This window comes from Carettochelys insculpta, chromosome 5 (genome assembly GCF_033958435.1).
Source record: "Carettochelys insculpta isolate YL-2023 chromosome 5, ASM3395843v1, whole genome shotgun sequence".
In the NCBI taxonomy this organism is placed as follows: domain Eukaryota; kingdom Metazoa; phylum Chordata; order Testudines; family Carettochelyidae; genus Carettochelys; species Carettochelys insculpta.
The window spans coordinates 61882478-61909387 of NC_134141.1; the positions used below are offsets into that span (position 1 = coordinate 61882478).

The window sequence follows — 26910 nt, forward strand, 5'->3', positions numbered from 1 at the left end:
CTCTTTTTATCCTTTCTAGACCTCACATCTGAACATGAATATGGAAAATTATTTTGCACTTTCTTCTACCAGGAGACAGGGTTGTAACGTTCAAAGCGGAGTAGGAAATTTAAAAACATATCTCCCATTAGTTTGAATGGAATTAAAAATTTAAATGTCTCAGTCCCATACATGGTTTTGAAAAATCTGAACCAGACACAAGGAACTAAACACTTTCTTTCAAATGACAGCATGCATGCAAAAGAAACTTTAAAATTATTATTTGCTACTCCCAAATGCATGTAGAATTTACTACCACTATTGTGTTGCAAGTATTAGATCAGTTCATAGATGCGGTTTTCAAGAAAATTAACTATTCACAGGTCCAGTTCTGGCCTCATTTACTTCACTGGGGAAAGCGTTAGAGCTCAGTGAGGGCCCTTTTTTTATCAACAACAAGAAATAAATTAATTTCTACCCATTCCAAGTTTGGCTTTAATAGGGTCTCAAGCCCTAGTGAAAACAATGAAAAGAAAGCTACTGACATCAAAACTCTCTAGGTCAGGCCCTTATTGCACAGTGATATGACACGGTGAATTCTCTGGTCACTTCAGAGGACATTTTAAACACAGATATCATGAATAATGGGCACAAAAGTTGGTGATGCAGTCAGCAAATTCCCTGGACTGTCTTAGAAGGTTTCATAAATTTGATGCCCACAGATCCCCAATAAATGGTTTTCAATTTCAGTTGCTTTAACTGAAAGCTAATTCATGGACCTTAACAAAAGCACTCAGGCCATAAACCCCTCTCCTAAGATGTTCAAAGCTTTTTATACCTTCCTTTTTTTTCAAACCATCTGAAGTTTGAATATGGCCTTTACAGATGACCGTGCCATACTGACATTAGCCTAGGACGTGAACTCAAGTCCCTACTCTGCAAGAGACTACCTGCGTGTCCACAGTCATTTAACCTCTATGTGGCTCAGTTCTCCCTCTGTGAAGTGGAGGTAACAATACTACCCTATCCTCTGGGGATTTTGTGAGATCTCATATACCCTGGTAAGAGGTATGTATGTGCCTAAGATAGGTTGGCACATGCATTCACATAGTGACAGCAATAGCTTTTCAGTAACTCCTTAGGGCAGTGTTTCCCAGCCTTGTCAGTAACACGGCACCCTTCAGTGAGATAAACAATTCCATGACACACCCACCTTTTTCAGCTGAATTGATTGTTCATAAATGTCATATTTACTTCCATTCACTGTGGTTATGGTCTTACTAGAGAGGTTTGCAACATAGTAGAGCATATAATGAGTTAAACAAGGACCAAATGCATTAATGTTTCAAATCCACCACACAACCAGCTTCAACAGGGAGCACAGACCCGTTTTCAAAATCTGCTCAATGCCACGCTAGGGATGATGAGCAAGCGAATAACCACTGAAAGCAAGCTCCCCTTCTTGCTAGCCTGTTGGAGCTAGGACATAGCATTTAAACTGAACCCCAGCTCCAACAGGCTTCTGCCCTCCCTCCTTCCCCCTTGCCACAGCAGGAAGAGGATAGGCTCCTCACCAGCTTGTTTTGGACAGGAAGCAGCATTTCAGCTGCCTCTCCGTGTGAATGGGACCCTGTGACGTCAGCATTTCCCCTCACAGTGCCTCTGCAAAGAGCCACCACAGAGGTGAAATTGATGAACCCTGTGCTAGCTGGGACTCAGGCAGCCTTGCTGCTTGAGACCCAGCTGGCGTGGAAGTGGCAATTCCCCCTTCCCTCCCCAAAAGTGTCTCTACAAAGAGCCATGACGAGGGGAAACTCATGATTATTTCATAGCACACTTGGACAGGTCTCGCAGCACTCCAGTGTGCCATGGCACTCTAGTTGAATACCACTGCCTTAGGGTCTTCCACAGAGCTAGAGCCAGCAGGTGAAACGGGGCACTCTACAGACCATTGCTATTGTTTAGTATTTATATTGCACTAGTGCCAAAAGAGGCCAGTTGGGATTGGGGCCTTATTTTTCTGGGTGCTGTACAAAGGCACACCCACCATTGGAGTGAGCACTAAGGGCATGACTTGATTGAAATGTTTCCCTTCCTGCCCTTCCGTGAAAAGGCCGTGAGGGAGGACAGGCATGCTGGTTCAGAACATCAGAGTGGAAACTAAGTCCCTATTTTTTGAAGCTTTTGGGGGTTGAGTTGTATAGAAAGTGCTCCACATTGTTAATAAGAAACCAGGAATTGCAAGTATACTATTTAAATTGCAAAATTAATACGTTGATTAGGAAAAATTCAGACACCAACACAGACCTGACACCTGTATCTAGCAGCATGTTAGTTGTGCCTTTTGTTTCAGCTATATTAAATAAACGGCATTTTTTCTGCTGGAATGGCACAGAATGGCATTCCAGCACCTTTTTTCCCTGGGTGTGGCTGGGAGCCACTCTGGGAGCCACTCTGGGAGCCGCTCTGGGTGGCTAGTGCATGGCTGCACTGCGCAAGGAGCCGTTCTAGGCAGGTCGCACAAGGCTGGGCCACGCTAGGCCGGGAGCCACTCTGGATGGCTCATGCATGGCCGCGCCGCTTGAGGAGATGCTGTGGGCGGTTTGCTCATGGCCGCACCACACCAGAAGCCACTCTGGGCAGCTCATGCATGGCTGCTTCTTGGAAGGAGCCAGTGTGGGCAGGAGAGCTGGCGGGTGAGGGGGTTAAGCCTAGGGGCAGGAGGCAGCTTGAGGCTGTGGGAGGGGTTAAGCCTGGAGTCAGGAAGTGGGGGCAGTTTGGGGCTGCAATGGGATTAAGTCACCCGGGGATGGTTTGAAGCTGAAGAGCTTAAGCTGCCTGGGGGTGGGAGTCGGGGGGTTGAGTTCCAGCACCTATTTTCAGGAAAAAAAGCACTGACTAAATAATAGCAGATTTACACAGGGGTGCTCAGGTCTTTAACTCAATTAAGGGTTCTTGTTTTGTTTCGTGTTGTTTTGAGGGGGGCAGAGTTAAAATGAAAATGTACGTGCTTTATTTAAACTACTGCATTTTTCAAAAAGGAAAGGAAAATGATGTTTGTATCAATAAAAGAATTAAAATGATTCAAACAAACAGACAGAGCTTGTGGGTAGACAAGATTTGCAATTTTTCTGTCTTTTGCTAGAACAAACAGTCTCTTTCCACTTCCCATTTGCAAAGTAGCAACGTACAGTTGCCCATGTCCAAAGCCATCTGTGCTGTCTCCCTCTCCCTCTCACACTCACACACTAGTGGCAGGGGTCAGCCTGACCCATTTAGTTTTCTTTTTGTAGCTTGGAAAGCGAGTACATAGGTGAACAGCCAAAAGACTCTCAGCTTAGTTCCTAGTTTCCCCAAAACTGATAAGAGATGGCTCAGGTAGCGCCAGCTATGCAGACACCAGTGGTCAAAGAGTTAAAAAACCACTGGTGCCAGCCACCTGAAGCCAGCCAATACCTCCAAATGACTATGGACCTAGGACGCAGGAGAGGACAATGCCCCTCCCAAAGGTGAAAACACTCTAAGGGAGCCATATGTGTGTGTGTGTTTTTCAAGCCAAACCACGTTTACAGTTTTGCTATACCCATCTCCAGACTCAACCTATGCAAGCCATCTTCCTGGAAAGGTGTAGAGAGAAAGCTGGGAGCAGGGATATAACTGTGAATATGTGGAGGTGGGGAATTTGTTATATTGTTGATGTTGTAATTTTTTAGTTATGCTTCACCCTTTTCTTCTCCAGACCTTTTCTTTTTCCTGTGCCCTTTATACACTATTGTTTGTGTGTGAGGCATTCCATATGCTGGAGTTTGTAATTTTGTATTTCATTTCTTGAGAACTGGGTTATCTTCCTTGTATTATTTTATTTTTGTTGAGTAATAAAGAGGGGGGGGAAAGGACTATAGTCAATTTGGTTTACAATAACATTTTCTTCTAGTTTTCAAATCTTAAGCATTGGCTTAGCTGTGCCAAAACAGAGCATGACTCCAAATTTCTCAGTTTTATCTCTTTTATTGTAAGTCTTACTGAGCAGCAATCCTATTCCAGGTTCATCTGATTTTCTGGTTCATCTTGGTTAAGTCTCTTTCAACATTTGCTCACTTCTGTCTGTTTTGAAGGCTGTACATGATTTGGTGATTCGGTCTCTGCTCTGTTTGGCGTTATGAGAAGCAGTCCCAGTCCAGGCACATCCTCTTCTCCTGGCACAACCAAACCCTTATATTGCTTTAAGTTATGATAAGAGGAAGCTGTATATTGAATTTGGTGGTCCTCTAGCTCTTACCATTTGGGAGGCACTCTAGGGCCGTTTCTTCGAAAGTGGCATGGTAATATGCGGCCTGAAATATGCTAATGAGGCATGGATGCAAATTCTCTGCACCTCATTAGCATACGGTCATGTGATTTGGAGTCTGGAAGACCGTTCTTCCGGACTTCAAAACGCTGTGTAGAAACGCGGCCCTGGGGGAGCTTCCAGAAGGAAGTCCTTCTTCCAGAGGCCCCTTCTTCCCAAAGAAAGTGGCCTGTGTAGAAATGGCCAATATGAAACAGACAAACTCTCTAAAATATATAGTTGATTATGGATATGGCCTAATGGGGAAAAATGGTCTCCAATCCAAACACTTCTCTCTCTTTCCATATGCAAGAGCCATGAAGTGCACACTAAAAGGAAGCAGCTAGTCTCTCAAAGAATTAACACTGTCTGTTCCTGTACCTTAATCTAAGACTGATAAAGATTGGAATACATTGTGGTAACACTGGCAGGATTACACCCAAATTTCCCTCAAAGCTGTGTGCTTGTGCAGCCAGTCAGAAGAGATTCATATGCAGCTCAGCTGATTAGCAGAGCATCTAGAGCTACATATTTTGTTTCTACTGGTAAAAATTTATTCCTCACGTAAATGGAAAAGATTAGAGGGAACACTGATTACAACCTGTTTAAGAACACACAAAGCCGCCAATGGGACTGTGCTATATTAATAATGCCTCAGAATTATCAGCGGGTTATCCATCTCTAACTATTTTATCTCGATTATATACTGTCCCCGCTTTTTCATTCCTTTAAGTTATTTCTGTGAATGGGAAAAATAGGCGACAGAATGGTGGTACAGGGCACATGAAATGTCTAGTATAATGCAATGAATACAGTATACAAATATCTGATATATTTATAACTATTTAAGTGATAACAACATAACATTCATATTTCCCTCACATTTCTACACTTTGCCATGCAATGAAAATTTGAGAAAAGAAGAATTGGTAAAAAAAAAAGTTACCTGTTTAACCTCCATTAACTAACTTCACCAGTGCAATTTCATAGAATCCTGTGTCTGGAAGGAATCTCAGCAAGCCATTGAGCCCAACCCCCTGCCCAAAGCAGGATCAACCCTAACCCCAGCCAGAACTTTGTCAAGTGGGACTTAAAAACCTCTAGATATGGAGATTCCACCTCCTTTCTAGGTAACACATTCCAGTGCTTCACCACCCTCCTGGTGAAAGAGTTTTTCCTAATATCCAACCTAAACCTCTTGCTTTGTAATTTGAGACCATTGCTCCTTAATCTGCCATCTCTCACTACTGAGAACAGCCTCTCTCCGTCCTCTTTAGATCTGCCCTTCAGGAAGTTGAAGGCTGATATCAAATTACCCCTCACTCTTTACTTCTGCAAACTAAATAAGCCCAAATCCCTCAGCCTCTTCTTTTAGGTCATATGCTCCAGCCCTGTAATCATTTTTTGTGCCCTCTCCTGGACCTTCTTCAACTAATGCGCATCCTTTCTATACTGTGGTGGGGGGGCAGAACTGGATAAAATACTCCAGACACGGCCTCACTACTGCTGAATAGAGGGCAATAAAAACTTCTCTAGATCTGTTGGAAATGCTCCTCCAAACCACTCCAATATACCATTAGCCACTGTTGTCTCATATCCAGCCTCTCATCCACTATAATCTCCAGGTCCTTTTCTGCTGCCCAGCTATTTAGCCAATCAGACCCCAGCCTGTAACAATGTTTGGGATTCTTCTGTTGCAAATGTAGGACTCTGCACTTGTACTTGCTGAACCTCATCAGATTTCTTTTGGCCCAATGCTCCAATTTGTCTAGGTCACTCTAGACCCTATTCCTACTCTCCAACCTATCTACCTATCCCCCCAGTTTAGTGTCACCTGCCAATTTGCTGATGGTGCAATCCATTGCCTCATCCAGATCGTTAATAGAGATGTTGAACAGTACCAGTCCTAGAACTGATCCTTGGGGCACTCCACTTGAAACCAACCACCAACTAGACATAGAGCCATTGATCCCTACCCATTGGGCCCAGTCATCTAGCCAGCTTTCTATCCATCTTATAGTCCATTTATCCAATCCATACTTTCTTAACTTGCAGGCAAGAATATTGTGGGAGACTGTATCAAAAGCTTTGCTAACGTCAAGTTTAATCACATCCATTGACTTCCCCTTGTCCACAGAGCCAGTTACCTCATAACTTACCCTTGTTGAATACATGTTGACTATTCCTGATCACTTTCCCCTCTTCTGAGTGTTTCAAAATGGATTCCTTATGGATTCCCTCCATGATTTTTCTGGGGACCGAGGCAAGGCTGACCGGTCTGTAATTCCCTGGATTGTCCTTCTTTAAAAGTGGGCACAAAATATGTCTTTTTCCAATCATCTGGGACCTCTCCCAAAATTCCACTAGTATTCAAAGATAATGGTCAATGACTCTGAAATGGCATTTGCCAAGTTCCTCAGTACTCTTGGACGCATTAAATCTGGACCCATGGATTTGTGTTGTCTAGCTTTTCTAAATAGCTCTTAACCTTTTCTTTCCCCACCAAGGGGCTGCCTACCACTTTCCCATACAGCACTGCATAATGCAGTAGGCTGGGAGCTGAGCTTGTCCAAGAAGACTGAGGCAGAAAAAGCATTGAGTACTTCAGCCTTTCCCACATCATCTGTTACAAGTTCCCTTCCCTCATCTAGTAAGGGCCACACACCCTCCCTGATCACCATATAATTGTTAACATGCCTGTAGAAACCTCTCTTTACCCTTCACACTCTCTAGCTGTGTCTACACGTGCACGCTACTTCGAAGTAGCGGCACTAACTTCGAAATAGCGCCCATCGCGGCTACACGCGTCGGGCGCTATTTCGAAGTTAACTTCGACATTAGGCGGTGAGACGTCGAAGTCGCTAACCTCATGAGGGGATTGGAATAGCGCCCTACTTCGACGTTCAACGTTGAAGTAGGGACCGTGTAGACGATCCGCGTCCCGCAACGTCGAAATTGCGGGGTCCTCCATGGCGGCCATCAGCTGGGGGGTTGAGAGATGCTCTCTCTCCAGCCCCTGCGGGGCTCTATGGTCACCGTGGGCAGCAGCCCTTAGCCCAGGGCTTCTGGCTGCTGCTGCGGCAGCTGGGGATCCATGCTGCAGGCACAGGGTCTGCAACCAGTTGTCAGCTCTGTGTATCTTGTGTTGTTTAGTGCAACTGTGTCTGGGAGGGGCCCTTTAAGGGAGCGGCTTGCTGTTGAGTCCGCCCTGTGACCCTGTCTGCAGCTGTGCCTGGCACCCTTATTTCGATGTGTGCTACTTTGGCGTGTAGACGTACCCTCGCAGCGCCTATTTCGATGTGGTGCCGCGCAACGTCGAAGTTGAACATCGACATTGCCAGCCCTGGAGGACGTGTAGACGTTATTAATCGAAATAGCCTATTTCGATGTTGCTACATCGAAATAAGCTATTTCGATGTTGGCTTCACGTGTAGACGTAGCCTCTCACTGTTAAACAGATCTGAAATCTGAACTTCATCATACCAGAGTTTTCAATTCCATATAAACCCTCGTGGAAACAAAGAATCAGGTCTTACATATCTCACTATTCAACACTGGCAACAAGATGTCAGAGATACAATTTATAACTTCAGTGAAAATTCTGTTCATGTAGATGAGAAGATAAAGATGTCACATATCAAAAGGGTGGTCATTTAAATAACATAAAATGAACCCAGCACTGGATTTGCATACAAATAGCCAAAGGTCATAGCAGAAGTTCTTGCAAATCTGCTGTATAAACTAGAAACTGTGGGGCCAGTCAAAATGATCCAGCCAGCACAGAACAGAGTTCAAATTTTTGATGCTGAATATTTGCAATCAACTACTCAAGAACCTATGGGTATGTGTACACAGGAGTCAAGAGATGTGACTGCAGCACACGTTGGCATGCCACAGCTGCACCTGAAAAGTTTTAGCTCATCAGCTGCACATTCATTATTGCAGAAGCTGGCTTGCTAAAAATGTCAGTCCCACCCAGGACCGTAGGTACATACTTAGATGGCTAAGCTGTGCTACTACCAATTCACCACTATTTTGAGCTAGCTGTCTAGATCAAATCCAGCTCAGGTATGTCTACAGATGCTACAGTCTCACCTCCCCACAGCAATTTACAGGCTTACCTTAACTGACGTAAGTGGTGCCTGACCTGAAATCTTTTTCACCCAGAAGCAGAAGAATGACCCATGGAATATAATTCAATCTGTTCATTTGATTGAATATGCAGGGCTGGGGGTTTGATGAGATAGTGCTGGGGAGGCAGGAACCCAGCTCAACTCATCCTCCCCATGCCAGCTGTTCCACAGCATAGCAGCCAAACAATGTGTCACCCACTTCCTTTTGCTCCTGTCATTTGCAAAAGGTGAAAGAAGAGAGGTACAAGATGAACCCGGAAGAAATCAGGATGTATTTCCACTAAGCAGAATATAGCTTTAAAACTACAACAGGCAGAAAAGCAGAAGCTAACACATCAAGAAGCAGTAACCGATGTGGGTCAGCTTTAACCTGGTATTAGTTTTCAATTCATAATGATGGTGAAGCAGACAAACTGCATATATGTGAGACAAAGTATGAACTACAAAACAATGGAGAAGTAACCCTGTATTGGAAAATACAGTACTCTGTGTGCTTTGGGGCTTTATATGTTGTAATCTAAGGTATTCATCAGACTATTTAAATCTCTTCGTTGGCAGATTTACTGTCTGACTAACAATTCTGGCAGGCTTTCAAGAAGGTTAGATATGAACTAAAAGCAGGTAATTTGAATTAGCTGTGTTTGGTCTGAGAGCATCAGTAATTCAATACCAGCAAAATATGCCTTAAAAGATTTTAAGCAATCCAATTGTTAGGCTTAGAGAACTCTCAAGTTAGAACTCCCTAACATAAGAATTATAAGAGCAATTTTATGCATGAATAAGTTCAAGTGACAGTTTGCACTTTAATTTATGTTTGAAAAAAGGATTATTTTCCTAAGAATTTTACAGCTAATGCATCTAATATTTGATTTCTTGGCGTCAGAGAGTGTAATATCACAATGAAGAGAATCTCATGTTGCTGGTCTTTTGGATGAAAAAAATCAGTTGCAATTGCCAGAATGATTGCCGTAGAATACACTGGTTCTCTCTGCATCTGCGTTCTAGAAATAGTTTCTTTGGCACAATCTTTTGCCATATGGATTACAGTGAGGTTAATTTGGGGAATGGGAGTAAACCTAACTCGCAGAGCATGTGCCCAGTGTAGGTAAGTTTGTACGCATTTTGTTATAGTAATAAAGTTCCAGTGGAGCTACCAATAGTAGACAGGGCATGGTTATGTTTAATCACTGATTTGTGCTATATGATGGCTAAAAGTACCTATGCCCTAATTACACAGCAGGTCTAACCATTTGTAGATGTGGTGGAGCTGTCATAATGCTGCAAAAGGCTTAAGACTTTCTCAGTGCAGATGCATCCTCATTTAAAAGCTTTCTGACTGTTTACAGTACTTGGACTACAAGAGGGCCAATGGAAAAGCAACACTCTACAGCTGTAGTAGAATGTCCATCCCCAGAGGTTATTAAGTCCCAGCTTGAGAAAGTGCTGGCTGGGATGATTTAGTTAGGCTTGGTCCTGTTCTGGGCAGGGTGCTAGACTCAGTGATCTCCTGAGGGCTCTTCCAGCCCGAGGATTCTATGATCTGTGTTTAGAACTACAAGTCTAGATAAGAAGACTTCTAATAAAACATTTTTCTTCCATAGGTCTTAGACAGCATTACAAATTTGGGTCTACTTTAAGAGAGGAAAAAGATGTAGGCCAACAGGAGGGGGAAAGAAAGGAATTAAAGGTGGATTAACCTGTCACTTCTTGAGAGTGCAGGAACTAGATTCAGATACTGCCTTGCTCCTTAAACTGGCTGAAACCAGAGCTTATGAAGCTGGTGTATTTAGACTCTGGAGGGAGAGGGTGGAACCTGTGCGAGAACTTTATCTGGTGTAAATTGGCATAAATCCATGGATTTCAATGCAGTGCTGATGACCGACAACAGCCTTATCTCCAATAGTAACTACACAGTAACACCCTCTGCTCAGTTTTTTAATACGTAAAATAACACGAAGTTAGCATTCCTGACCACCACCGCCAACTGTTTCTTCTAGTGTACAAGTCCTGTCCCCTGGTACAAGCCCTGTACCAAAATGCTGTCAGACCAAACTCATTATTCGGCTTCATTATTTCCAGTTGCGTGATTTGCAGTCCCATGGAATGAATAATATCTGATGCATGGCTACAAGCTCAACACACCATCTGATCTTTGGGCTATGTTGCAAGGCTCATCACTTTGTACCGAAGCTTTCGCATGATGGGGTGCCGAATCTTCCTCAGGGTGTGGAGGTTCTATTTTCCCTAAAGGCAGCTGTGGGGAGTAGGACAGGAAGAGAGGGAGAAAGTCTGTGGGGTTTTGTCCCCTAGCCAAGCTGCATGCTATTTTTGTTTTCATACAAATAGAACCTTACCCCCATGCAGAGCTCCTTGCAGGGTCAGGATCCTGTTAACTTGTATTGTTTCAAAGAAACAGGGAGGCAGAGAAAGATAATGTTGATCACATGAAGGACCAACATTTATTTAGAAGTATTCAGCTGAAAATACAAAACTAATTCCTGCTTTTTATGTACTATATGTGCCCCTGGATTTTGACTGACAAAATAAATACACAAAGTAATTAAATGATAGCCTAGAGCTATGCACATAACAATATTTTTCCGCTGCAAATCCTATCTTTGAAAAGAACTGAGCAGCTCTGGTCATGGGACCGCTCCATGCACAGCTGGTATAACTAGCAACACTTATAAAATTGTTTATACTGCACAGTTTATTCTCCAGGCACACTTCTGCTTGACCTCCTTCCATAAATTATATTTACTATGCACATTTTGCAACTGTAGAAAGGAAATAATAAATCCTCCTTGAGTCTTCTTATCCTTATTGCAACCTCATTTTAAAAATCTTACCACTCATCTATTTGTCTATGATCATGTATTCAGAATAATCCTTGCGCGTGATTCCCTACAAATACATTGATTCTTGAGGAACAGCCATTTCTTTCCGTACACAAAAGGGCCTTGTTCTCATTTATACTAAAGACTCCTTTACAAAAACATGGCAAGGTACATATGCCTTAAAGTGGACATAAATTAAATCTGCATTTGCTTTAAGGCATCTTTACGTCCCCAGGCCAGTGTAGAGGGATTCTAATGTAAATGATAATCTAGTTCAAAGCCTGACGTCTATTTTATTTCTTTAAGCTTATCTTTTTCATGGAACTGTGTCACATCTGTCTGTTAAATGCACTGTACGGGAGACCCCTGTACTCCATGCCAGCCACTCAACCCATCAGCTCAGTTGGGCATCAGCTCAGCATCAGGCTCCGAGCGGGGACAAAGCTTCATTCAGCACATTAGTGACCAATACATAAACACAAGCTCTCTGATGACCTTCAGAGCTAAACTTCAGCTGTTTGGCGGGCACGCCCACCCTACTACCGCTGCTCTGACAGGAACAACTGAGGTCTCTGCAGCATATATTAGCTGTGTCTAATTCTACTGCCTCCTACATCTCAGAACCTTTTCCCGAAATGCTATCCAGGATCCTGCCAAACATGGGCTGTGCTGCATGAACCATTCGCTCACAAGCAGGAGCAGCTGATTGACTGAATCCTGGCTCATCGCTAGGCTTGAACAGATAGAAGAAAACAGCTTTCACAGCCAGAAATGACTCAGTGGAAAAGCCATTTAAAATTGTCAGAGCTGAAACCCTTTAAACACAGGGATCTGAGAAGGCAAACAAGGTCATCTGCAGCACATCATAAACCAAGCACCAGAACAGCTCCAGGAGATGAAGCTGCTCGGGACTGTAAGAGATGCACCATAAATCGAAAGGCAAACATGCTGCTTCAGTTTCAGTGGATGTAGTTACTCTGAGTAAGATGCACGTGCAGCTCTGCGGCATGAACTGTGGTGGTGGACTCACCCAGCTCGTAGGTGGAGGCATGCCACCTGCGATGTGGGCACATACCCAGCACAGATGCAAACATAAGTGTTCCTATCTGCTGAATGTAGGGATCCAGCCCTACATTTTGATGCTCAACTGACCAGCAAAGTCCTTTTGTACATCCCCTAAGAGTCAAACAGAGCAGGCACAGCTGGCATCTGCAATGCCTACAGTACGAAATCCCTCCACTCTCCCACATTAATAACATGGAACAACAATGTATGCATCGTAGAAGAAACCCACCTCCCGAACAGATACATTTCTCCATTTCAAAGAGCTTGGTTTACTTGCCAACGCATTGGTATAATTCTACTTTGTAAGTGACCAGTGGATGACATTTGGAGTGCTGGATTGGATTAGTTTTACGTAACGTTGTCATTTAGATCTTTTTCCCAAAGAGTCTCTCCCTAACTGTTTTATTCTCTCCAACTGTGTATGAGACCAATTGCCCTTCATCGGATGAATTTACATTGTGCCTAGGTAATCAAAACCAGAAAAATAGTGAATATGAAAGAAACCTAGTAAGGTATTTTCCAGGTGATAATACCTTAAATCTTCCCTGCCTTTTTCACAGAATTGTTATTTTATTGTTAAAGAGCTATAACAGTATGGTTATTAAAGCTCCTCTTACCCACACTCTCCTTCCTACTAGTCTAGAGGAGAGCAATCCCACTGCAGCCAGTGGACGCATTAATGGTATAAAGCCATTGGGGCTGCTACCCGCTATCTAATTCTCAAGAACCAGCAACAGTATTATTTTATCCAAATCCATTTCAGCTACTGCAGTACATTGAACTCCAAATCAACAATAAGACAATATTGAATACATGATTATTAAATAAACTCCACTTATATGCAATTCTGAAACACAGAAGATGTTTTAAATATAGAGAGACAGAAGGGAGGGATAAATTAAACACTAACCCATTTGCAATATCCAACATATTGGACTGAAATATAATGGCTCCTCCAGTATACTTGACACGCCAAAAATGCAGTATCTATTCTATTATGACGATGATGATTATTTTATTATATTAGCTGCATTATGGTTTTAGCCCAAAAGGGTACTATTATCATGATTCCTTGCTATACCTTTAACAATGTTTAGTTGGTTTGATCAGTACTTTCTTATTAAAGGTTTCAGAAACTGTATCCACAGAGGCATTTGCAATTTATGTTCCCAGACCTCTTGAGAGTATTACGGTTTTTCCAAAAGTAATTTTTAAAGCACAGCAAACCCGTGGGAAACTGTTGTTTGAAAGATTATAGTAACCAGCATACCATTACAGAGAGTTTCCGATTGCCAGCAGTCTGAATCTCCAGGATAATCACTAGCTGCTTTCTCTCATGTGCTTCTTTATTATTATTTTTTTCAGTGCAGCATCCATCGGATTTTAGTATTTTTATTACTTTTATTCCTTGTTTCATGTAAAAGGTTTCTGGATGTGAACCCTTCCCTTTCTAGTTTAGCCAGAAATTTGACGATACGGATTAGGACATATAAGTTTATCAAGTTGAAATTCACTAACCTCTCACAGACCCTGTGTGTTCAGACTCCACACAGAGATAGTGCAGGAGAGCTGAGTGGGTGAAATACGCAAGGACAGCAAGCATGCAAAGCTGCCATGCTAACCACTCTAACCCTATGGCACCTAGTGCAGCATCAGGGCTGAAATAATGGTCATATCCCTTTTGAGTCCGTTGCGTGGATTACAAAGGCCCCTGGTCACCCACCAACATCGTGTCCTCTGCACTGACCTATATACAACTAGAACAAACACTTTTCCTGAGTGAGGTGGCTAGCACCCTACTGGGGCCACACAGTCAGCAGACTGTATCCTCAAACTCTAAGTATGGCTTAAATGGCTTAGAGAACCTTCCCCCAGTCCTCTATTCCCAAGCTACATTTCATCCTCAGTGCATACTCATGTTTCTATGGACTCCTCAGGGGGAAAGCTTGTTACTCAGAGTATATTCTGTACTGCTGGATGCACATGAAGAAAATTCTTACACAGTTATTGAACATCCACTTGCAGTAGTCACTGAGCTACTACCTAGTAATGACAGTCTGCACTTACAGACAATACCCCATAAAACTTGGGTTTGATTAATAGGCACAAAGGAATATGAGATTTAGTAAAAAAAAAAAAAATACAAAATATGCAATGTAAAGAAAACTATAACTCCCGTTTTAAAAGCTTCTACACACTTTTTATCCTGGAAAAAAAACAATAACGCTGCTTGTAACAGACAGAATTGCACCATGATGCTGAACTTTCTGCTCATTCATTTCTAGTCAAAGTTCTACAGCAAAGGGGATACATCATTCCTTCAACAAGAAAGGCTGATTGGAAGAGGTCAGTTTCTGAGATCTACACATCAGGAATGGGAAACCAGACAAGTTCTCTTGGTACAATGAACGTAGGCCTGGCCCTCCCATATGACAAGCAAATCAACAGCTGCATGCCTGCTACCCATGCCATGATTCCTTTTGCAGGCAATTCCCACCTTCTCAACAACAAAAACTTAACCTTCCCCAAAAGGTGCAAGTAAAATTCAGTGATGGAGCGGCGTAATAAATCATTCATCTGATTCCGGTGGCACCTAAGAAAAACCTCCATATCTCATGCCCTCAAAATAGCTATGTGGCTGGTATCCTGGCAACAGGTGAGCCATTATGATGGCATGTTTCCTACGTTGCTCAAACTGGCAACAATCTTAAATGCTAGATTGACGTTCAGAGAAGTTAAGAATTTGACCAAACCTTCATTCAATTTTAGGTGAACTGAAGGGGGAAGTGTCAGACTATCATCAGAAAAGCTATACTTGCAACATTTCCAGTCATAACAAGTGCAGGAAAATCTATTCTAAGTTTACCATCTAATTCTGACAGGTACAAGATGTTGAAGCACAGAAAGTACATAGCTGGTAATATAGGATAAATTTACCTCACTACCAGTGATTTTGGCTGAGAATAAAATGAAAGTGAGAAGTGTTTATTTCAGTTTAAAACTGAATATTTGGACCGTGCATGTACTAAAACACAAGGGTTTATAAACAGGAGAAGTAATATTGATAATTCAAAATCAAGGATGATAGTAATTGCCCAGCACTGCCCATCATAAGCACTTTTTTTCTGGTCTTTATAAGTTTACCCAACTTTAATTGTTTCAGGTGCAATTTTCTGTGCTTCAGGTTTTCCCCAGGATAAATTTTCAGTAAATATAATTCAGCCATCTGAGAATGAGATAGGATAAAAACATGCTTTGCCTGTGTCAAAATCCTTTGGCAACTATTTGTCTGACATGCTCTTGTACCGCCAAGCTTTGGATTCAGTAGTTTATTGACAAGAATGGGGCCTTTGTGTTAATATGTGCTTTTTGGCATTCCCATCAAAATCCACTCAGATCTTGCCAAGTAATAGGTCACTGAAGAAACTGCAATTTACATATCCACTCTAAATAGATTTTAGCAGCTGAATTCCACCAGTTTCCCAGTACTAGACATGCACCAGCCCAGAGTTGAGCAAGACTTTTCCTGTAAGAGTAGCTCTGGGCTGATATTGGCCATATCAGGTCTGCATAAGACAGGCATCCAGTGAAAAGACGGTGTGTGATCATGTAATTAAAGACTATCAGAATGCATAGTCAGAAGGGGGCTGAATTCAGTTTGCACAGGCAACTTTAACTGTGGCATTTCCTAACTTCTGATTTTGCAACCTTCATGTTCTTTCTAACCTATTTTTGCATAAGTAATTGCCTAGGTTTTGAAAAAAAACAAACTGGAAAAATAGAAGCTCTCTCCTTTGGCGTTATATTGAGATCCACATGGTTCATCAAGAGGATTAACATCTCTTTATAAACGAGATGTCTACCACTTAAGGAAATAGTATTTAGGCTGTGAAGTCAACTCAGCTGTGCACCCCAGGCCAAATTTTTGGAAAATTTCAGCGGAATATAAGAAGAGCCGTAGCGGGTCAGACCAAAGGTCTGTTTAGCCCAGCCCCCTGTCTTCTGACAGTGGCCAATGCCAGACGCCTTAATGGAGTAAACAGAATGGGTGATTATCAAGTGATTCCTCTTCTGTCATCCATTTCCAGCCTCTGACAAACAGAGGTTAGGGATACCGTTCCAACCTATCTTGGCTAACAGCTACTGATGGACTTTGCTGACTTTCATGAATGTTGTTTCTAAGAATGAACCTAGGGGAAATTATGTCGTTTTGTCCATGTGAAACAATTATGGTGAGCTTTTTGTGTAACTGTTTATATATTGAGGAAAATGATGACACAGCCCCTAAAACACAAGAAAATATACTTCATACTTTAATATTTCATTAAGAGGAGATTTTTCTTTGGGGCTATGGGCCAGATCCTCAAAGATATTTAAGGGCATAGCTCCCATTGATTTCAGTGGCAGTTAGGCAATGAGGCCTTTAGAAACCCCTAATGAGTTCAACCTACAACTTTCTGTTAGGCCTGGGGTCAGCTACCTTTCAAGTTAGACAGCTGAAATTTGACCTTTTGACCTCTACATACATACTTTTTAAAGTCCCTAAGGCTATGTCTACACAGCAGCGTTATTTCAAAATAATCCATTCTGGAATAGCTATTCCAAATTTGATTTTAAAATAACGCAGCTACACACAAGAATGCATTTCAAAATAGCACCAAGCTTTTCCAAAATAGTGTGTACCTATTTCAAAATAGTGCCATTGGATGCCATTATGGCTTATTTCAAAATAGCGCTATTCCATGTCTTATTAATGCCTATTTCAAAATAGGCATTATTCCTCCTGCAATGAAGCTTACAAAATTCAAAATAACTTGCCCGCTATTTCAAATTTATTTTGAAACAGCGTGTGCGCAGTGTAGATGCTTGCAAAGTTATTTCAAAATAACAGCTGCTATGGCCGTAGCCTACTAGTCTTATTTACAACAGCTTCATCAGTAAGTGAATAAAGCCCAGGCCTGTCTCCTTGTGCATAGTAAAAAGAGAGGATTTGAACAGGGATCTCACACCACCAGGCTGCTGAGTATTCTGATGAGGAGCTCCACATCTCTGCTACAGAAGCTGTTCATTTTGAGTAGACACTGGATCGGAAAGACAGAGTGACTCATAAGTCCAGCAGTTAGGGCACCTACAGAGGAGGGAGACCCAGAGTACCCCAGCTCCAGTGACAATTTATTATTGATACAACTGAAACCACTTCAGCAGCAGTGAGAGAGGGAGCCCTACGTCAAGTATACCCCCACAGCAAAGAAGGACTGATGAAAGCCTTCACCAAACCTTGTTGGGAGCTGGCAGGGGCAGAGCCTCAAGTAGAAAACTCCTGAATGACAGAATTTGCCAGACCAGAGGAGGTCCAGGGCTTTTGCCCCAGGCAGCACCAGCTTCCCACTGCCCCAAGACTCCAGACTCCCTGGGCTGCCATGGGGCTCCAGCATCATGCTCCTGGAGCTGCCACAAGGCTCTGACAAGAAGAGGGTGGGGGCTGTGGTGCTGGGCTGCAGTGTGGGCTTTGCTGCAGAGGATCTGCCCCAGCCCCATGCTGGGGGCTCTGGCCCCCTCCCATGCTGCAGAAGGTCTGTCAAGGGCCCCAGCTGAGGCCCCAGCCCCTGCCCTATGAATGCAGGTCTGGTGGCAGACCCAGGATACTCTGCATGGGGGGAGGAAGGGTGTGGCTGAGCTTCCACCTCATGTATCAAGGTAATTGGTTTGCATGTCACTCTGGGCATGCATACAAGGGACTGCTGACCCCTGCATTAGACTTTCTAGGATGTCCAGGCTTTTCTCTTTGAGTGCGTCTACACTTGTATTCCTCTTTTGAAAAAGGTATGCAAATGAAGTCAATTGAAGATGCAAATGAGGGATAAATTTGCATATTTGGCACCTCATTCACATATTCTACTTTCAAAAGAGCTGCTTTCAAAAGAAGAAAGCCAGTGTAGACGCTGCTCTTTCGAACGTAAGCCCCATCTTAGAAAGAATCCTTCTTCCCATTAAATAAAGGGAAGAAGGATTCTTTCACAGATGGGTTTACTTTCGAAAGAGCAGTGTCTATGCTGGCTTTCTTCTTTTGAAAGAAGCTCTTTTGAAATTAGAATATGCAAACGAGGTACCAAATATGCAAATTTATCCCTCGTTTGCATTTTTGATTTACCTCATTTGCATGCCTCTTTCAAAAGAGGAATGCAAGTGTAGATGCACCGTTTCTGTCATACCACCACCTGAGAGTGTCAAAACATCCATGTAGCCTTCCTGTTTGGACTTCCAGCTTCACATTTGCTGAACCATATGACTGTCATAAAAAGATTCCTATAATGTTCATCCATTGGTAGTCATAGAGACATCACACAAAGATGTTCAAGTTCCACTCCATCCAGAAGAGTAGATGTACAATCAGAGACATCCATGGTGTATTATGGTTTCTTCATCTACCACTTACTAAGCCTCAAAAAGGGCCATTAATCATCTCATGTATTTGTCAAAAAAAATTATTGTGGGCACTTTATGTTTCTTATTAATTTAAGAGCCATCCTAATCCTGACAAATGTCCCTGAGGAGCTGAGAGAAACAGCTAATCCATGGTAAAGTTAATGCACTTTCATTACATACCTACAAAGTTTTGATTAATGAGTGTTCAATTTCCATCCTTTTACAAGCATGGAAAAATTATTTTCAACCCTCATTTAATAAATCATGCTTATTGCGAGCTGTTTAGTTTTCTTCCTGGTTGCCGTGACTACAATATTTCAGATAATTATATTTTCTGGTGTCAAAACTGTTTTATGCTGCCACACCTATAACAGCAGATGGATTTGTGAATTCCGTAACAAAGCTGCACAAACTGTATATTCACAGAAGGAGAGGTTATGCAGAGACAATTCACAAAGCTGTGGTACATCAAAATTGTTCTGAATTCATCTGTTAGGAGCAAATAGGATAGTCCTCATACAGTAATTTATAACAACCTACTCATAGCAACAGGGCACAAAGCTCACTTAATGAAGTCTATAACTCTCCATATGAAACCTTTCCAGCCTATCATGATTAGTAATTATCCATAAAAGACAGCAATCAGCATAAGAAATATAAAGGAACAGTCAAGATATTTTTAAATACTAACGTCAGATATACTTGGGGGGGTGGAGTGGTACAGGAATTACAAAACACTTGCCAAAGTACTGTAATTCACTGTCTACAGAATAACTGCAGCAAAATGCCTTATTTCTGACCACCATCTTCTCCACACACATAACCAATTTGCAAAGGAACACAATGTTCTCACAATGTGGAAGATGATCATCCTCCAGAATTACACTTTTGAAAGATACCTGAACATTTGTTCACCCCTCATGGTGGTGGCAGACTGGTGGAAGCTGGCAGGCAACCCAGCACACTGATTATTTAGGCACCAATCACCTCCCATGGAGAAGGATGATTGAGTATATGCAGCTACTGAACTGATCAGGCTGGGAGGGTGGATGATCCAATTAGCTGCCAACTTAGAGGAGTAAAAATGACACAAGAAGAAATTGAGGAGAGAGGGTCTGGGCTAGGTGAATCTGGTATGCTTTGAGGTCTTATGGGAGAAGAGCTATATTCTTCCCCCGTGAAAAAGAGCAAAAGGATGAGAAACACTGTAAATATTTTGCTGCTCAGACTATATGGATGTTGATGAAAAATGCAAATAAATTCACACAAAATGCCATTTTGAGATCCTAAGAGGTTTCTGGGGCATCAGAGGACAGGAATGAATAGCGTGCCTCATTATGCATAATATTCTGAGAAAAGAGTGATAGCGCAGTCCCCCTCCCCTACTGAAATTCTTGCCTTACTTAACTTAAAAAATAATCACGAAACAGTTACTTGAAGCTTGTGTCTTCTGCATCCTAACCAGAGAGAGGACAGGCACATTTTGACTCCTGAATGTACTCAAAGAAAACTAAGAGCAATGGAGAGGAAGTGCAGGAGTCTACACACACCCCTAAAACTCCCACCGCAAATTTGTTCTTAAGTGTGAAGCACTTTGCCAGTACAATCCCTTCCTTCCGTGGTGTACAGCTCAAACTGTGTAGCTCAAACCCACTAATGGACGCTATCTCACCACTCTGAGGAACACAGTCTTCTGGTTAATAGGCATGGAGGCGGAAGCAAAGAGAAATGAGAAACGACAAAAAAGCAAAACAAGAGACTGAAAAAAATACACACAAAATTGACCCCAAAAGACATACCCAGAAGAGATAAAAATGAGATGAGAGAAATAAAGAAAATAGAGAGAAAAGCAGATGAGAGACAACAGGAGAAAAGACTTGAGAGAATGAGGTACTCTGGCGGGACATGGGAGATGAAGACAGGACCCACATCTCATTTATCGCTAACAGGGACTGGCCACAGTCCAGTGGCTGAAACGTGAACCTCTACATTAAATGACCAAATGCTCACAAACTCTTTGTTAACTAAGAAATATCATCCCCATTTTAGAAATGGTTGAGAAGTTACACATTTTGCCTATGGTCACAGAAGAAGAGATGGGATTAGAAAACAGGAGACGATGTCAGACCACTAGACCAGGCACTTCTGTCTCACTCATTTAATACTCACTTCTCTCAGCACTGTGCTAATGTCTCTGAGGTCACCATCCTTGGTGTTGGCAAAGAAGGAAATGGATTGACTTGTGATCCCCAAGAAACAATAGGAAAAATAAATAGTTTTTGACAAATGGAAAAGAGATTAAGCCATCAGGGAAAGAAGATTCTTTTCCAGAGCCAAGGAAGGTGTTGCAAGGAGCAACGTGTAATAAACAAAAAGAAAAACTATTTAACAAGAGCACTTAAAGGTCCCTCCAATATCTCTGCTGTGTTCACTCCAACTGTTTTTCAAATGAGAACAGTTGGCTTCATAATTTTCCTGTAAGCATATAATTTATGAAAATAAAAACTAAATCAAAACTACCTTGATGAAAAAAATGAGTTATAGAAATATCTTTATCCACTTTTACTATAATCATGATTTGAATGCTGCCTCATGTGTGAGTTGTTGACTCTTCTTACTATTCAGGAATGAGACGGACAGGTGTGACTGATCTATTGCTCAGGCTCTCCCTAGTAATATTTCCAGAGTCCTTGTTAAAACTGCAATGAGAAAGTGGTAATTACCTCAGAGAGTGCAGATTGGATGAACCCCAGGACAGTCACTGTAAAATTCACAGTGCATTGAAACACTGGGAGTGAAACTGAATTTGCAGAGAAGTGCAGCTTTACCCAAAGCCAACAAAAAATGATGTTTCTAATTTTCATTAAATCAGATTTATTGAAATATCATTAATGTTGGTGGGATTCAGCACTGCTACTCGTTCAAATAATCTCCGCTTTTTGATAGAAAGCCTCAACTCAAGTCACCAAGACACAAACCTGTAAAAAAACAGGATTTAAAAAGTCTGCAAGGGATGGGTAATTCGACACTAAGACTTCCACTGCTGGGGCAGTAGCCCTGAGCCAGCAGTGAGGGAATTTATTACTGCCTGATGGCTGTTTAGTGGCCTGCTGTATGGAATATGAACTGATGGCCTCAGCTCAGACGCTTAGTAAACATGTTCAAGCATTACAAGTCCCCTTCACAACTAACATTAACTGGCTTTTATTATTGGTGACCCTCAGAGAAAGGGGCTCAAGACTTCCAGGAAGTCTGATCTACCCTGATCTTAAAAGTAGCCCCTTCAGACCCAGGCTGAAATATATCCCTAGGGCAGTACATGAAAGCAAACTCGCATGCTGCTTGAAAGACCTTTAAACAAGCTGGAACACAAAGGCACACTTTCTAAATCAAATAGGCATATGGTAAGACCAGAGATACCTCTTGAATGAGAACCATAGCCCACCTGTTTTAGTATGGGGAGGGTGCAAAATATTCCCGCTTATGGCTCTCATTGGGTTAGCACAGGCTTAGATACTCCCTCTCTGGGTCCATCACACGTATATCAATCAGCTAAGCCACCCAGCTAAAACAGTAAATGTCAACTACTCATGGATAATGGATCACAATCTGCCCACAATTTTTTATAATTAATTAAAGCATAAATTACTTGTGGAATGTTGGTGACCAGGAAGTGAGCCTAAACTTGTCTGATAAATTATTAACTGTAAATTATTCATTTGGCACTAGTTATTAATCTGGAATCTTCACAAGCACTAAAATTACACCATAAAACTCCTACAATGTTGCAGATTCCAAAGAACTGGCGGTACCAGTGATTTAGACCACGGACCCGCACATTTGCCATCACTCTCCTCATTTATGATTAAACAAATCAATGCCTGAATTCATGCTAAATTAATTAAGGAGGATTAATATGTCTCTTTCCATGACAGAAATACTATGAGTCCAAAAGCAAAACAATTCCAAATGTACTAAAGCAGTTCTCTGAAAGAAGTAGATATTGTATTTCTCATTCACCAGATAACCCTAAGAAAGCAACATGATGGAGAAATAAGCAAAATGGCAGTAATTTATCAAGCACATGAAATAATTTGATCAAGTACTGGGTGCCCATTTAAAACTTTCCATTAAAGTTTCCCATCAATAATGAGATGAAATAGGCTGCTTTCCTCCACTACATGCCAAAAGAAAATTAAACCGCATTTTACATCAGTCACCCAAACTACACACTTGGACAAGACCAGTAACATTCATTGTATTTTACCCCAAAATTCTTCTACCTCCAGTTCCAACAGAAGTATTTCTGTGGGTTTGATACCTGTGCTTTCCTGAATTAATTGCTAGCAGATTAACAGGTGGTTTACTTTTCTGAGCTCTCTTGTTATCAGTGCTTAATTTGAAATGAAAGAAATTCTGGAGTTGAAGCAATTAGATACCAGGGCTCAAGGAATTTTTTCCCATTCATAACTGATACAGCAAGCCCAGAGGTGCTGGAGTTATGAATTGCCATGCATAGAGTGGCTGGGGCTCAGCTGTAACACAAATTAAGCACAATTTCTCATCCTTCTTGGTAGCATCCTGTTTTATTAATGTGTACATTGAGGGATGTTCCAAAAAAGTAAAAATTCAGCAGATAAATGCAATGCATGAGGTTATCAAAAGTGAAACAAATAGAGGGAGAGGAGAACGGTTAGAAATTGTGGCTCATTATAATGTGAAACTTGGAAATTACTTTTAAGCCCACAGTATTCACCACTGACTGAAAACACATTCCTGAACTGGTTATCAAGGTTCCTTCATGTATTTTTGCAGAAAATTAAACACTATTCCTATTATATTTTGTTAGGTTTCCCAAGGAAAGTGATAAAAGCCTCATTTATTTGAGTAATTTCAAAGTGAACTGAACAAAGAACTGGAAAACATAGCCAATAACTTGCAATAGGAAATTATAGCGCCAATGACCTTATAGGTCTGTCATCTTCACATCTAAAGGGTACATCTATACCAGAGCTACAAGGTGTGATTCTCAGCTCAGGGAGAGTTACCCACATTTGTTCTGATCAAGCTAGTGCACAAAAAATAGAATGTAGGTGGGGCAATGCAAGTGGCTGGAAGGGTTTAGGAAGAATATACCTAGTGTTTTGGATGGGCACATAACTGGGGCAGCTACCCTATCCCAACACTTTCACTCACTGGGCCAGTTTTAGCAGGTGAGCTCAATCACAGGCCAGGTATGTCTCCTCAGCCTGGGAATTACATCTCCACCTTGAAGTGTATACATATCCCAAGTCAATTTAGAAGTACACATTCATCTTCCCCCCTTTCAACTCTTTTTGTATTTTTTTAAAGATGTAGCATCACCATTTTTAGTACCTCGTTTCCAACAATCAACATGCAATTTCCCATTTTCACAAACTTCATAGCATGAATTAAAAACCTTCTCCATAGACATTACTGTTTCTGAATGCGTTTTTTCCCACTATGTTTCCTGCACAAAGTTGAAATTAGGATAATCAATGCACTTCCGTCTTCTGTGAAACAAACAAGCTCTGCTCTTTCATTGTCTTCTAGGTGTCACTGCCCAAACTGAACACTGTCTGGAGACTGATTCTAACTGGTAATCAAGAATTACAACTCTAATGGTTGGACTGTGAAGAAACCCAATATTTTCATGTATCACAGGAAAAAAACCAGTATAGTTAAATGTACTGAAAAACAGAAGGCTGCCAAACAGATCAAGATCATGCAAAAAAAACCACACCCTAGGATTACACCAAAAATGTAATCACTTCCTGACTTGTTCTTTTGACCAAATTTTTCACTTGTGTCAGCAAGTATTAGTGTCAGCAGTTATGTCAGTGCTGTTCATTGATACAAATAATAGCAACAAACTGTTTAACTGGTTGCAGGGCCAGTGTCCTAGCCAATTGGCAGCCCCAGGCAAATTTTGATGGCCCCTTGAAAATGGCAGCCCCCACAATAACTCAGAGCCCAGTGCTCTGCCCCAGCCCACACCCAGCAGCTGGCCCAATCCTGGAGCGCACAGCATGTCAGGGGCTGTCCCGGGAGTGGAGCACCATCTGGAAGCACAGGCAGCACAGCGGGGGCCAGCCCAGAAGCAGAGTGCCCACTCGGGATTGAACAACACAGGGGAAACCTGGCTGCCAATACAGCAGCCAAACCCAACATGCTGGACTGGCTTATTGGCAGCCCCTTCAAAGTGGCAGCCCCGGGCAACTGCCCGGCTCGCCAGCTCCTAAGACTGGCTTGGACTAGTTGGCATTTTCCTATACACTCGCAAGAGGTTACACTCACAAAACCATGGCCACCACACAACTGCAAATGCAATTGCACCAATGACTGATAATGTGGTCCTTGAATTTAGTTTGTGTTGAGAGAATTACACTCCTTTCAGGCTGCAGAGGGCTACAGAGCTTTTACAGCAAAGCGGAAGAACTTCTAGCGTTCAGGATTTTCCTCAGAATCCTGCATTGTCATCAGAATCCACCCTGGGCCCAATTCTGTTCTTTTTCACACCTGTTGCTGTTCCATTATATTTAATGTATTAAAGCTTTTTGGAATACACATATAATATACGGCTTACTCTGAATCTGACATTTTACAACATAGTGAAAGCAAATTTTTGCAGAACTTAGTCTTGCTGTGAGTGCAGGGGGCTGGCCTAAATGACCTCCTGAGGTCTCTTCCAGTCCTATGGGTCTATGAGTCTATGATGTCTTCCATCAAGAATCTTCTAAAGATTATTTCTTCACCTAAACATTGTAACAGTAAAAAATTCTAAGGATGTTATTGGTTCTCTTTCTGACAGAAAGCATAAAAACATCCGTAGTAAATGAATGGATAAGAGTTTATTAAACTTGTCTTCCATCATTGAGGTGGGATAAAACTGTGCCAAGAGGGTGCTTTCTTCTAGCAGGAAGTACAATGCTTGAATTATTGAAAGCAATGAAATTGCTCAGATATAAAACTAAGAGCAGAAAACAGATCTTCATCTTCCTTCACTCCAGACTTTCCACCAAAATATAAACTCTAAATCATTTTTTCTCTCTTTCTTCCAAGCAAACTTCTTCTCAATAGTTAACCCATTAATTATTATTTATTGCAGCAGCACAAAGAGATTCTGATCAGGATCACTTTGAGACACCATGCAAACACATAGGCGGCATCTACAATAGAAGCATCTGTCTACAGAAGTTACTGTCAGAAGACATGATCATGTCTACAAAAGTGGATGGATCTTTTGATCCACTTTGTCAACAAAAGGACCCCGGAGCATCTGCGCAGCTTTCTTGTCTATAGTTTATGACAACAAAATGCATTTTATGTGTAGATGCTTCACGAGTTTTGTTGACAAACCCATTTTGTCTACAAAACTACCTAGTGTAGATGAAGCCCTAGTGTGTACCTGGCCAGAAGAGCTTACAGTCTCTTTTAAGACAAGACACTACAAGCACAGCCATCACCAGTGTCTGGTGGGATCAGTTGGCCCAGACACCCATGGCAGCAGCCCCTGCTCCCCTGTCAGCACTGCTGCTGCACCCACTGCCCTGCCCCTGGCAGCCACCCCCCAAGGCATGATAGACCTTGTCCGGTGGGTGATGGCCATGCCTGCTCCCCTGCCCCCAGGTCCTCTCACTTTCCCTGCTGAGCCTGACCTTGCTGCATCCCCACTGCTGCTGTACCTCCCCGTGCTGCCAGCCCCAAGCTATGCCCGATGGGGACCCCAAACCTGTGGCAGGAGGGTATCCCAAGGCCAATGCTGCTCAGGGTCCCACTCTCCCCCAGGGTCACAGCCCCCACACCCCCAGTGCCAACCCCTGCTCCATTCTATATAGTTATATTTTCTTGCAGATTGTAAGCAGTTTTTTTCACAACTTTTATTTTGGTCACATTAATCTTTTAAGTAAACATGTCATTTGACCACCACCCTTCTTTAAAGTGTCCTTCTTTATTGAGGAGGGGTTGGGGGTGAGGGGGTGAAGGGAGGGTCCATAGTGGGGATGGGGTAGGGCTGTGGGCCTGAGGCTTCCACCGGGGGTCCCTGGGAAATGTCATTGGGGCCATGGGAGAAGTTCTCCCTTAGGGCCTCCAAGATCCTCAGCCTGGCCCAAAGGGCCTG

The 26910-nt window shown here is 42.3% G+C and overlaps 1 long non-coding RNA gene across 5 annotated transcripts in view; it reads left to right on the forward strand.

The window, feature by feature from the left end:
• Positions 1–26677, forward strand: part of LOC142013606 (uncharacterized) — a 235829-nt gene extending 209152 nt beyond the window's left edge. For 4 of the 5 annotated variants that reach the window (XR_012645730.1, XR_012645732.1, XR_012645733.1 and 1 more), the window contains 2 exons: positions 24342–24387; positions 25897–26677. This is a non-coding gene — a long non-coding RNA (uncharacterized LOC142013606). Of the gene's footprint in view, positions 1–24341; positions 24552–25896 lie in introns of all 5 variants that reach the window. The other variant, XR_012645731.1, reaches the window with a different exon arrangement.
• Positions 26678–26910: the final 233 nt, after the last annotated feature.